General features: G+C 40.2%; 1 protein-coding gene across 1 annotated transcript in view; it reads left to right on the top strand.

The window, feature by feature from the left end:
- elfn1a (extracellular leucine-rich repeat and fibronectin type III domain containing 1a) overlaps positions 1-14224 on the top strand; it is a 95538-nt gene that overhangs the window by 61569 nt on the left and 19745 nt on the right. The window contains exon 2 of the mRNA XM_086093040.1: positions 2595-2665. The gene's annotated coding sequence lies outside the window, so the exon portion shown is untranslated. The remainder of the gene's footprint in view (positions 1-2594; positions 2666-14224) is intronic.

Below are 14224 nucleotides of genomic sequence, written 5' to 3'. Positions count from 1 at the left end.
AAAAAAAAAATACATAAAAGTCACTCAAGGGTTGAGGAACAAACTCACGACCTTCAGCTTGGGAGACTGAACCACCTGAGGTATGCCCTTCCTACTGTTTGTTTATATCTTGGAATTACGAAGATTCCAGCTGACACGATATACTAACACACAGCAGGAGCTGCGTGGCTCAGGGACTAAATCGGCTGTCTCCCAAATTTACTCTACAGAATTTACTGTGTATCAGTACCTTTTTGGTCTTGGAAATCGGTGCAAAACAGTAACCTTGCAGTACAATAAGCCTCTCCATAGAGGTGATTGTACAGTACTTGCAAGGGTTCTACTTTTATACCCTTATAACTTAGCTTTTATAATCCTCTGGTCCTGGTGTTACCTTAGAGTTGCAGTAAATAAGCAGCCTACAGATGTAATTGTACTTAAAGGGTACAGTGTATTTTCTCTTCTATACCCCATGAGACTTGGCTTTCACGAGCTTGGAAACAAACTACTGGCAAGTACCTTTTTGGACCCGGAAATGGTCTGATATGCTAATAGTAAGTAGCCCTGAAATGGACTTGTGTTGTATCCCCGTTTCTGTCAGTACATAACGCGCTGTTAATCCTGACGTTTATGGTGATGGATTTAAGTTCTTAGCATACAAAGAGGCTCCCATGCATCTGCCTCATGAGACTTGATTCGCAATAAATGTTGTCATCCACACAATGATGATGTCTGAGCCTCGCGCCATTGTGCGAGGACGTTTACTCGGCGTGACGAGGAATGCAAACACGCGTCAATGACTTTCCTTGGGCCGGCCTGTGTGTTAAAGCCAAATGTTCCCTCTTGGCTGAGAGGCGTCCCCTGCGGGGGCAGCTGCGACAGCGACCCTGCCAAGGGCGCCGCGCTTCCCTTGGTTGTTCGTTTCCGTAAAACGGGTCATTGAACGGCTAAATGGACTCATTATGATGTGTAATTAAAAGAATACTGCAGACGTTTCCAAGACTCCCCCCGTCCCTCGGTTCCGCCGCCGTTACGTGTCGTCTTGGGTCTCTGCTGGACGGCGGCTGCCACTTAAACAGTCGCCCCTTTCGCCGGCATGCAAATAGCGGCCCTGCCAGCTAATTGAATTGCAGTATCCATTGTCTGCTCATTTGCTGATAATCTCGCCAGTTTGCAGATTCCAATTACTGAGTGTTGAGATTGAATTCTGCCCGTGCCTTTCATTTGATACAACATGTTATACCCGACGAATCAGGAGGGGCGCAGAACGCAGCATAGTTCCATTAGAATGCAGGCGAGTAATATGAATACTGATTGTGCTGTAATCTCTGGTTTGTCTTGTGCGACCATTAATATGCATGTAGGTGGGAAAATTGCACCCTTCATTGGATCCATCCCACTGTGAAGCACAGTAGCAAATAGGAGGCGGGTGGGATAATCACGTACATTGATTTCAGCAAAACAAAGCTTTGATTCCTCTTGTGAGTGAAGATTACAGAAATGGAAATGTATAGAAATGTGCAGCATTTCACCAGGAGTCATAAATATGATAAGAAGGGGGCCGATGTTTGATTCGTTGGTAAAACGAACTTGGGTAAGATCAGTAAATCAAAGTATGCTTGCTTGTTGTAGATAAGGCGGATCCGTTTCTTGACACAAAAACATCAGTCGTAATCTGACCTTACATTTTCTACGTTTATGGGAAAGACTTTTTTAACATGTTGTAGGCTTTTGGACAATTTGCCCTCCATTGCCTTTCTAGTTCTAATTAGGGAGTGGCACACTCAAACGGGTCACCAAATGTTGGGAGCATTGTAAGGGTAAGAAAATTGCTTTTGAATGTTCTCATTCATCCAGGTCGTTTCATTCTTAAGGCACTGAATCGATCACAGTTGGACTGTTCTTGTTGTCTAAGAAGTCATTCCGCCTCTCATCAGTTCATGCAAGCAATAAGGATTGATTAGGCGGAACAACTTCTGAGACAATACGATCAGTCCAGTTGCGATTGATTCGACCCCCTAGGAAGTTAGAAGGTTGGTACACACATACTGATGTTAACAACTTTGACACATGCCGTTGACAACATTAGCATGCATGCATGGGCTTGCTGCTCTTACAGTGTGCAGTGTACTAGAGATGACCAACAGAGCATACCACTCATAACCACTGCATATCTACACAAACAATCATCTGAATAACATAATATTGAAAAGGGGTAACATTTAAAATTGTTGGGCTTCGTGGTGGAAAACTCTCTCACCACAGGATAATCAGTTACAGACATCTGATAATCAGCCTGATTATCAGTCGGCTATATGTGTACCCCGGTATTGGGTACAGTGTCTAGGATGGGATGGGTCCTAAATCATTCCAATGGCTTTCCGCAGTTTCTCTGACAATGTGTACATCATATCACCCACTCTTCCCACCCTCTTTTTTTTTTGTATTTTGCCATTAGTGGAAACAAATTGGACACCCCCGTTTGGTTCTTTAAACCTTGAAGGCACCATTTGCATATCTGGGTGATTGGCGTACAAAAACAACTAAGACCAGTCTCGGGACATCTTTCTTAAATCTTGTATTTAAACACTCTTTGTGTCATTATTGTGTTGCAGAGTCCAGCGAAGGAGGCGGCACACATCTGGGATGCTCTGGTGCTTCGAGGACTTCCACGCAGATTACCGAGGTAAATGTGAGAATTTTGGTAGCCTTGACTCAGCTGCCACGTTGCAATAAGTAAAATAGCTCCGCAGTTCACACCCACAACCCACACTTTGCCCCCTCCTCTCTAAGAGGATCACACAGAATCCATGGCTAATCCGCTGGTCAATGCACATGAGAAGTACAGTGGCAAAGACAAATCTTTCAAAAGGACATCATGTCATCCTGTATGCTATCATTGTGTGTGTGTGTGTGGGGGGGTGTTTGTTGTTATTTTGTCCTGTTTACATTTATGGCAGCCATAGCGGCCTCCATGTGCACTTACAAGAATAATTAAACTTAATGACAAAGGCAATACTACAAAAATGTATTGGGTTTCTGGATTCAGAGGATGAATAAAAAATCCCATTTAAAAAAATGAACTGCTCTCCTTGGAACGTTCTCCCAAATTACGTATTCAGCAGAAAGATAAACACAAACAATGAGAAATGATCACTCGGTTTTATGACCGCTGCATCATAAGGAAAGCAGAGAGGGAAATTAAACGGTCTCAACTTTTTAATGAAAAGCATGCATCTCCAAATTGGTAAATTATTTGTTTATTTATTTGTAATGTGTTTGGATGTACAGTGGACCTCTGCTATTAGCAGGTATTATTGATCTGGTAATTTCGAATATCGAGAGTATGTGTATAAAATATATATACCGTATTTTCCCGACTATAAAGCGCATTGGGTCATAAGCCGTGCCCATATGGTGTGGATTTTTTTTTTGTTTCCACATATTGGCTGCGCCAGACTATAAGCCGTGGCTGCATAATTTACGTTGTGAAATTACTCACACAAAATAATCAGGAGTGGGCATTCACACAGCGATATCCGCAACACACGCGCACACACACACACCCCCACACACACACACACACACACACACACACACACACACATATAAATAATAAAATTATATATATATATATATATCCATCCATCCATTTTCTTAACCGCCTGTCCTCACAAGGCGGGCGCTGGAGCCTATCCCAGCTGGCTTCGGTACACCCTGAACTGGTTGCCAGCCAATCGCAGTATATATATATATATATATATATATATATATATCTATATATATATATATATATATATATCTATATATATATATATATATCTATATATATATATATATATATATATATATATATCTATATATATATATATATATATATATATATATATATATATATATCTATATATATATATATATATATATATATATATATATATACAAACCTTTGTGGAAATGCCAAATTTAAACATTTTATTCAGAATAGAAGATAGAGAACAGGTCAAAAGTTTAAACTGAGCAAACGTATCATTTTAAGGGAAAACTATGTTGAATTTAAATTCCATGGTGTCAACAAATCTCCCCAAAAGTTGGTACAAGGCCTTTTTCACCACTGTGAGGCATCCCCTCTTTTTCTTACAACAGTCTGCAAATGTCTGGGGATTGAGGAGACACGTTTCTCAAGTTTACAAATAGGAATGCTGTCCCATTCTTGTCTAACACGCGTCTCTCGAACCGTTCAACTGTTTTGGGCTTTCTTTGTTGCACCTTCCCCTTTATGATGCGCCAAATGTGCTCTCGAAGTGAAAGAAGAGGACTGCAGGCTGGCCATTTCAATACCCGGATCCTTTTCCTACGCAGCCATGATGCTGCATGTGGTCTGGCATTATCGTGTTGAGAAATGCGAAAAAGATCTTCTCTGAAAGTGATGATGCCTGGATGGGAGCATATGTTGTTCTCCAACCGGAATAGACCTTTCTGCATTGACGATGCCTTTCCAGATGTGGAAGCTGCCCATGACACACGCATGAGTGCAAGCCTATACCATCACAGATGCAGGCGTATAAACTGAGTGCTGATAACAACTTGGCTTGTCCTTTTGCAATTGGTAAACACCTTTCTGATATTTCTCCACTATCTTTCTGCGCAACATTGAAGGAATTGCTGATTCTCTACCCATCTTGGCTTCTGAGAGACACTGCCACTCCGTGAAGCTCTTTTTATACTCCAATCAAGTTGCTAATGGACCTCATTAGTGCTAACTGGTCTTCCAGATGTTTTTTGTGTAATTGTCTAAGTGCAATTGACTTTTCCAGCCTCTTATTGCTACCTGTCCCAACTTTTTTGAGATTTGTTGGCATGTTATTCATTAATGTCTACAAGCATTCACGGCAAATCGGAGACATTCACAGCAAATAACGCTCGCAGGGGAGTTGCCAGTTACGGCAAAATAACCACTGCCTAACCAATCGCAAACTAACACTACAACATAGTCTCTGTAGTAACGTTATGCTACTTTTTCTTACGGTAAAACATGATGCCACTTTTCCACAGGTTCAAATAGTTCATGTATGTCTGGCTAAAATTAGTACGGTTGTACCACACTGCTTCTGCTCGCCATGGCGAGTTGTTTCCATTCCCAACATTAGCACATGGCTCGCGGAGCCGAAATCACAGCCCCTTTGAGAGAGAAGGGTATGGCCTAGGCGTGGCCTGGTGAAGCTATTTACATAAAAGTGACACGCCCCTAAAACAGACTGCGATTTTTTGGGGGGTGGCAGCAAAAATATTAGATCCTATGTCAATTTTGACGAATGCATGGCCCAGACATGGCTTTTACATATTTGAGAACTATTTTAGTGTATGGAAAAGTTGAATAATATGAGACCTTTAACATCTGGTGATGTACTTGGCCAGTCTAAAAACTTCCACTGTTCTGTTTAACCCATTGTTGTGCTGGCAGTGTGCTTTTGGTCATTTATCTTTTTGCATGACGCATTTTTCAATAAATGATATGGCTTTGTAGACTTCAGAATTCTTTCTGCCGCAACCATCGCGACTTAGATGTAGGTCAAAGGGCAACAAGAAACTCATCGCATGATACCCTCTCAAGCGGAACCATATTGAAACGATCGTAATCACACTAAATCAAACCGAATTGAGTTGTTCAACTTCAATCTTATCAATGCGTAATCAATCAATGCATATGTCACCCCATAGAGCTATGCTTATAGTTGGCAGTTAGTATAGGAATAATACAAAGTATTTGAATTTGAAAAAGACACAGTTTAGGAGCTATCGATAGAGGATCAGAATGACATGTGTCAAATCAGGGAACTAAACGACGGCATTTATGGACAGAACAAAGGGTGGTAAAAATGAAACCTGATAAAAATGAAGGTTATGCACAATTCCCTCGCCGTAAAATAAAAGCACAATTGCCTGATGAGGATAAAGCGTGCTGACATCCGGCTGCCTCCCGCCCAGTCCATGTACAGAGGCAGATAATTGTCTTGTTAAAGCGATACAACTCCAGAATATTACGCCTGGTGTTCACCCCCAGCACAACACTTTATTGGGGGTACGTGTCCTCGACGCATGAATCATCATTGACTCACTCTTATAACCGGAACAACCTTTTCTTCGTAAATGACTCACTCGTCACGCTGCTAATCAGTCGCGGCGCATCTTATCATTTCCCCAACTTTACTTTATCTGATGCTATAGTCATCGTACAGCCCGGTGAGGCCGCAGGCGCGGATACGGCGTATAATTTGCGGCAAACGCAGGGACAACGGCAGAGCGAAGAGCCTGAAGAAGTGTGATTAACCAAGCTATGTTGGAATAATAAAGACTCGTTTCACTCCGCATTGTAATGAAAGCGGTGCTTCATCATCATCATGGAAATGAGCAGTGCTGCAGACACTCACAGGAACAGATCTGCATTTTAATATATTAGTACTGCTTTTTTTCTCTGCTCATAGTGACAAAATTCATCTATTCTCCTTCTCCAAAGAAAAAGTTTGCTCTTTTGTTTTGTTTTTTCACTATCTAGCTTAAAAACACCCTGGCACACACACACAATGTTGACATACATACATTGTTTTCATGAATATATTTTTGCATTTTTAGTGCAAAATGATAAAAAGTGATAAAAAGTAAAGCAACCAATCAAATGTAAATCAAAGACACAGTATCAGCCATCGTTTTGGCCTCATTTTAATATCAATAGATTTCTTACTTTAGAGAGTGAAGAGTTTGTTGAAAATTGGCTTGGCTTGAACTTCTTTTTTTTTTAAACAAAAAAAATATATTGTACCATGTTTTTCCTGATATGTTTAAAAATGTATAATAATAATAATAATAATAAATCTTGCTTTCACAAGGTGAGGAAGTTGCCACACCTTGAGTTGTGGCCTGAAATTTAGTTTTTATTAGTTTGTTGATTTTTAATGTAAAATAAGCTCAGGCTACTTCATCGACAATCAAGCAGACCTTTCTGTCTGTTGTACTGAATTAATGTTGCCCGTGTTTGCAATCATTCAAATTTCACCTGTAAGTTTGCGTCCCACAATTGTGTTATTAAATCGCTCCTAAAGGTTTGAATAAATCCAGCAGTAAATGAGTGACAGCTAAAAGTATCGTTGTGCGGACAGCAGTGACGCAGCCAAATATGCAAACAGCACTCCTTAATCTTAATGTCCTACTCGTTCAACCGAGGGGGATTTTTGAAATCTAAATGCAAATGCTGAATGTAAGTAGATGAGCAAACAAGCAGGCTATTTATTTCTATCAGGAAGTCGAAAAGGAAACTGCGTGTGCTAATGAGGGATGAATTATGAAAGGCATGGCCATCCCATAAAGGCAGACAGACTTTAGTGTGTCGTAAAGTATTTAATACATGTTTATATCGGCCCATTGATTAAAGTGTTACCGGACTAGTGAAATGTTACGGCGTGGCTTGTTGGGCTCTTTACAGCCTGTTGCCAGTGAAGGCCTCCGTTACAACTCGTGCGGTGCTTTAAGCGCCACCGAGACGGACCGTCGCAAAGTCGCCGTCCTGATTGGCGGTGTGGCGGTGCAAGCGAGGGCAACTTTTAAGCTTTGACTTCAAAGCGAGTGCAAGGCCAAGCGCAAGGGGTCCTGTGGACGTCTACTTGATGGAACCAGAGAGGAGGAGTTATCTGGATGGATTTGCACCGGGAGCAGTATGGATTAGTCCGGCACAGGCATGGATCCTGCAGGACGACTCAAATTGGTGGCATGAAATAATTGTAAAACATTACCGTGCTTGCCAATTATTGGGCTTTTTGCTCATCAATGGAATTGAACCCATCCTCTGTGTTGGCCCCTCCATCAATACCTCTTTGTCGTGCCTCGCCTCCCAATGCAGGTCATGCGCGTCTGGGCTGAAGCAATGTTGGAAGCTTTACTATTTCTAAAATGGATTTTAATCGGGTAAGCGGTTTTCATTTAAAAGATGTAAGTGCATTGAATCGAAACAAATCGAATTGGAAGAAACCATTGCATTTCAAACGCCATCTTAAGGCCTCAATACGCCAAGCCGACGTCGGAAGTCTGAAAGTGTCGGCCCATTGTGACGTTTGATCATTCTGATTGGCTGTTAGCTAGCAAATCAGCGCATGTGGCAAGAACGAGACGTGACGAATGCGGATACGTTATTTTGAATTTCTGCATTTCCTTTTGCACATTATCACCCTCCGCATTTGGATGTAATTATAAAAACAGAAGATGAACTTATCACTAGCATTCAAGAGAACCCGGCATTGTATTACATTACCGTTAGCGGGTATGACGATCAAGTCATGAAAGCCAAACTATGGAAAGACATGGAGTGGTTAAATCAAGAAGGATTTACTTTTATATTACACGATACTCTGCAAAGAGCCTGGGGGTGTGCTTCGTGTGTGAATACATCATGAGTATGCATTGTTTTTATATCCCGCCCCGTAAGGGCTTTACTAGTTGCCTTTTTCTTTATGAAGCAGACAGTTTGAAGTGTGGAGATATTTCAATTTAGCGGATTTCATTTGAGAAATACATGCAAATAAAAGCATAATAGAATACAGTATCAATAGATTGAAGGTCGACCGGTGTCCCGGAACAGGTCACGGTTGCCGGTTACTGTATGTGCCTAAGTAGCCAGCATTCAATCAAGCTGACGCATGTTGTGCAGTTGCCTTTTCTCTGTTGACACCCCTCTCATGTCCATTTATATCCTGAAGACAGCCACTGTTATTACAGGCATTGTTCTTCGCAAGGTTAATTAGCTTATATTGGGTACATGTTCACGTCCTTTCACGCCAATCAATGTTGAATTGATGCTGCTTTTCCTACAGTAGGACCTCATTCAAGGTTGAACCTGCTGACTTACCTGTAGCAGTGGTTCTCAAGTGCTGCTACCCTGAGACCAGCATCACTAAGTTGTGACACAATTTTACAGATATATATATGTATATATATATTAGGGGTGTGCCCAAAAATTGATTCTCATAAAAATCGCGATTCTCATTTAGTACGGTTCAGAATCGATCTTAAATGTCCCAAAATCGATTTTATTTAAATAATTTTATACTGTCTTGCCTTTTTGACTGTGCGTGCCTTTATTAGGAGCGTTGTTCATGTTGTACCCGATTTGGCCACTAAGGGGCAGTGTGGTTCCACGCAGTCTAATACACATTAAGTTGTAGCCACATTAGAGAGTAGGAAGGAGTCACGTTATTCCAATAAAAGTTGTCAGACTGGAGTAGATCATTACAATTCCTTGCACATCTATAGATTGAAGCAAAAATCATTGTCAATCAAATCATTTTGAATCAAAAATCGTTATTAATCGAAAATTGATTCTGAATCGAATCGAATCGTGAGACATTCAAAGATTCCCATCCCTAATATATATATATATATATATATATGTATATATATATATATATATAGCGCTTCTACTTTTTCACTTGCATTCTGGTGGCCGTGCTAAATACTTAGCTAATGTTAGCACAATTGCAATCAACAGTTTTAAACAAGTTAACATTTACCACTATCTCCGGGTGACTACAGATCTGTACCGGACACTGTGTGTGACTTTGCAGTCCGTTCCAAAAGCTGATTGGCTGGTGCGAAGAAATGTATTTATTTGTAAACGTTGTTGAATGTGTGAATGTGCCGATATTGAGTGTGCCGCACCGTGTCCCGCTCCAAATAGCCTACAAATGCGTCATCTGCACCGCACCGTACGCATCCGTGCCCGCGAAGTACTGTACATTGACGATAAAGTGCAGAAAATGCTCAGCCCGCGTTTGGTGTTTTATGTACCATTCGCCAACATGTCTCTGATGTCTGGTGTGGACGCATTTCAATTTATATTGTGCTTTGTTAAAATGCCCGTGCTAAATAGGCCTAAATATTTTATAATAATATTCTAATTTTAATTAATTATAATAAATGCAGTGATAATAAAAAATTTTGAATAATTCGGTTTTCGGCCAAGCATTTCTCATTTTCGGTTTTGGCCATTTCGGTTTGTTTTCTTTTTAGGAAGCAACCGCAAGAGATTTAGCAGCCTGAATTATTACACTAAAATCAAACAATTGAACTGCTTATATTTTAACACCAGAATGGTCAACCAAACACATAATTTTGTCCAATAAAATTAACTCAATGCTAACGTATCATTCAAAACTCCACAGATGGGCTAATTGGAACTAGCATAATGTTACAGGATGTATAAACCTTCAAACTATATGGCAACAGCGACTATTACTGGAGCTCACAGTAGTTGGGGACCTTCTCTGCCTCTTCTTCTCCGTGCTCTGTATGAAGCAAATTGCCTGGTCTCAATAAAGTTTTCGAAACGCTGTACTAGTGAGTACGTCATATGTCCTATTTGCATTTTGCTATGAGAAAAGCATGCATGAAACGGATAGATGTGGATGAGAGCTGTGACAGGCAGCTGTTAACCAATGGACTTCTCACTCCCAGATGATTTTTCATTTTAACTTCCACGTCACAGATGAAGGCGATTAGTAAAATCCATTATTACACAAAATCACGATGAGGAACTTTTTCTGCCACTCTGACACATCCATCATTGCCTCCCGCTGGGACACGGTCTCGTCGGCGCCAATACGAGTGCTATGCTAACACAAAGGAAGTGCATGTTAAGCGCACGTGGCCTTTTTCGGAGGACACACTCGGGCGTGTTCTTTAGCGATAACAAAGGGAGGTAATTGAGGCTTTGCTCCATCGCCTGCAGGATTAGAAAGGTGAGGTCGGTCACCTTTAAAGAAGAAGGATCTCGGCCCATCTGCTTCAGTTTCCGCTGGCGTTGCTTTTAAATACTTTTCACGTCTCATTTTGGATTCCTGAATGTATTTGACATATTATTGTATTAATATTTGTGCAGAACAGGAATGAATAAGATGTTAACAAGTTGAAATGAGGGCCAATTATGCCCATTAATGTCTTTTCTTTTTTTCATCATTAAAAAGTAGTCATATTATATTATCCCCTCTGCCACATTTAACAAATATGGTCCTCTTAAGCTCCACTGGTGGGTCTGGTGGTCCGGTCTGAGCCACCAGCTATAAACAACGACACCTGCAAGCCCACAAAGTACCGGGTCGATTGGATGTTGGGTCCGTTCAATCTTTCAGGGATTATTGCGATACTATTTGAAAGCAATTCACTTGAAAGGACGTCATTTATAAGACACAAAATGGTTGGCATGGAAAGTTGAATTTACAGCACAGTGACTTTCAAACTTTTCACATCAAGTAGTATGGAATGAATTCCTAAAAGTGAATATTATTGTAAGTCACTGTAACATTATTCACAGTTTCAACATTAACACACACCATAAATATAGGAAAACTATACTTAATGACTCAATTAAAATGCATTATTTCACTTTTTTTTATTCTTAATTGTACGTAAATAAATGTTTGAAAACGAATGCTATGCTAAGTTAAATACAATTTTACTGTACTTAAAAAGTAAGTTACAGAATTTAAATTCAAAAATCATAATAATTAAGGCGCTGTTTCTCCACTGAATGTAATGATTTGGTTTAGTCTCATGTTGTCTTGTGGTTAAAGAGATATTTGTCTCATTGAGCCATTTTCAGCCGTAAAAAGTTAATATTTTGTTCAGAATTAATTTGGTAAGTTCATTATTTTTCTTGTACAATTAACATCTTTAAAAACTAAATTTTCCACTTGCTGTGGACTGAAGATGACATCACCTGTGCTGAGGAAGCAGGTCACGACCAATCATGGCTGACGTGTTTTCTGGGTTTGGTCAGCAAACTGAGCCATGATCGGTCATTACCTATAGACAGCAAGTGGAGTATTTATTTTTTTAAAGGTATTAATTGTTCATGAAAAATTATGAAGTCATCACATTAATTCTGGACAAAATATGAACTTTTTACTGTTGAAAATGGCTCAATGAGTCAAGTATCCCTTTAATGTCTCGTCCTGTTCGTTTTTTGTTTCCACCTGTGCTCATCAAAACTTGTGTGTCTTATGTGTTTGCTTGTACTGTATTAATGTTGCATTCGAGGATGGTGGGAAGTCGGAGATATCACACTTGGATGGAGGCGAATGTAAACAACAAAGACGACTGATTCCGATAAATTATTTGTTGTTGTGGTTAACGCAGTCAGTCCAAATCACGTTGGGATACGTGGAGTTATTTAGTTCAAAATAACTAAATTAATGGTATAATAAATAAATAGATAAATACATTTATAATCGTGAAAATTATGTTTTCTCATTCAGTGTCTCTATGGGGATGCCGATTGACGTCGGATTGATGCCTGTCGGTGATGTTGGCGTCCTTTTTTCTTTCCGACTTAGCAACTCAGATCTCCGATCTGATCTTCCTGGTATGAAGTTGGAAAGTCTGACTTCCAACTTTCCTCGAATGTGGCATCAGTTTCCTGTTTTCTCTCTGTCTTTGTCGGTTCATTGTTTGCATTTACTGTCAGGTTGTTTTTGAAAAATCATTTAACCCTAAGTTTATGCAACCCGAGTGTTAAGTGTCTTTCTGATTAAAAGCATCTTCAAAAGTGCACAAGCTCAACAAGCGTGTTCATTAGGCGCTATTTATTAAAATAACAGACAGCAACGGGCGCCGTCAACGAGGAGCATCTGTTAAAGAGAGGCCGTTATCGCTTTATGGAGGATTTGCATCTCGCGTGCTCTTGATTAAACCTGTCATTAAGTAGCTCGTTATCATCTTTACATGGAGAGTGGCGATTGAAATGCAATCCGCCAGATGCGAGGCACAAACGCGACATATATTTGTTAGACGCGCCTTGCGCTCTTCCTCGCATGTTCTCGCAGGTCTTTGTTACATCTGCAAAGCAAATAATGTGCTCGCGTGCGGCACGTTAGAGTTTTCAAAGGGAAACGCGGCAATAAAAATGCTAATTTTGATTCAATGTGATCAGAGCCCTGCGTGTCAGAGGATCTCATCCAAAAGCCATTAGTATGTGGAGGATTTATTTGGCACCCTGCACCCTAACAGGGATAAAAGTCCTCACAACGGTGAATCAGTCAGCTTGTGATGAGATCTCAAATTGTTCGGTGCGGCGCACAAAAATAATTTTTACTCCTATTTTACACTCAAGTAGCAGCTCTCTATTATGTCTTTTTGGACCCTGAGGGAGTGTGCCCTGTAAGAAACAATAACGCTCATGTCAAGATGGAGGCACTTTTATTTCGCAAGGAAAAGGTACTTCTGGTTTTCCACTTGCCCACTCCAGTTTGTCATTCAGTAGCAACGGGAATGTTAAGACTATTTATTTTCTTTCCATGGGTGATTTGATTCACTGCCATTTTTTTCCCATCTGACACAACTTAATTTGTCTATAGGAGGAATCTTGAAAGGCGGCATAGTGGTCTAGTGGCCTCACAGTTCTGAGGATTCGGGTTCCAATCCGGGCTCCAGCCTTCCTGTGTCGAGTTGGCATGTTTTTTTTTTCTGTTTTTCTTCCATATTTCAAAAACAGATGTTCGGTTCATTGAAGACTCTAAGTAGGTGTGATTGGGGTTTCTTGCCCAAAGTCAACTGGGATAGGCTCCAGCTCACCTCTGAGTAAATGGATGGATTGAAATTTACAAGGTGCATGCCAGAGAAACAGGTGGTGCTTTAAATGGGAACACACGGCCATTTTAGCCAATCAGAAACCAGAGGAAAGTATTTTCCTGGAGCGCAATCATAACAATGGGGAATTGATTATCTGCATACAATAGTCAAAAATCTATTTAACCTAAAAAGTCATAATTACCTCCGGAGTCAAGTGCAATGATTTGTTTGCCATATTACAAGAACAACTTAACTGACTCGCCCTCAAATGGAACAAGGAAGGAAAAAATAAATCTTCTCCCTAAATGACCATTTAGCAATGTTGAAAAGTTGCTGGTTGTGTGGCTGTGGTCTGTTCATTTAAATAAATGAACTCCAGTTCACGATGTGTTATTTTGTGTTAAATGTGTTTGTTATGTAAAAATAAAATAGAATAATAATAATAATAAATGTGTTCAAATTAATATTTCTGCATAAATAATTATCCATACATTTTCTATTCCATATCACTTTTCCTTATTAGAATCACCGGTGAGCTGCAGCCAATGTCAGCTGACCTATGGACAATTTACAGTCTTGAACGAACGCGACATCAGAATCTGAATCATCTTCATTGGCAAAGCATATTAAAAAGACA

Source organism: Leptonotus elevatus, chromosome 1, assembly GCF_054856555.1.
Source record: "Leptonotus elevatus isolate MCC_2025b chromosome 1, RoL_Lele_1.0, whole genome shotgun sequence".
Lineage (NCBI taxonomy): Eukaryota > Metazoa > Chordata > Actinopteri > Syngnathiformes > Syngnathidae > Leptonotus > Leptonotus elevatus.
The sequence above is the reverse complement of the archived record's forward strand: the minus strand, read 5'-3'. Positions and strand labels throughout refer to the sequence as shown.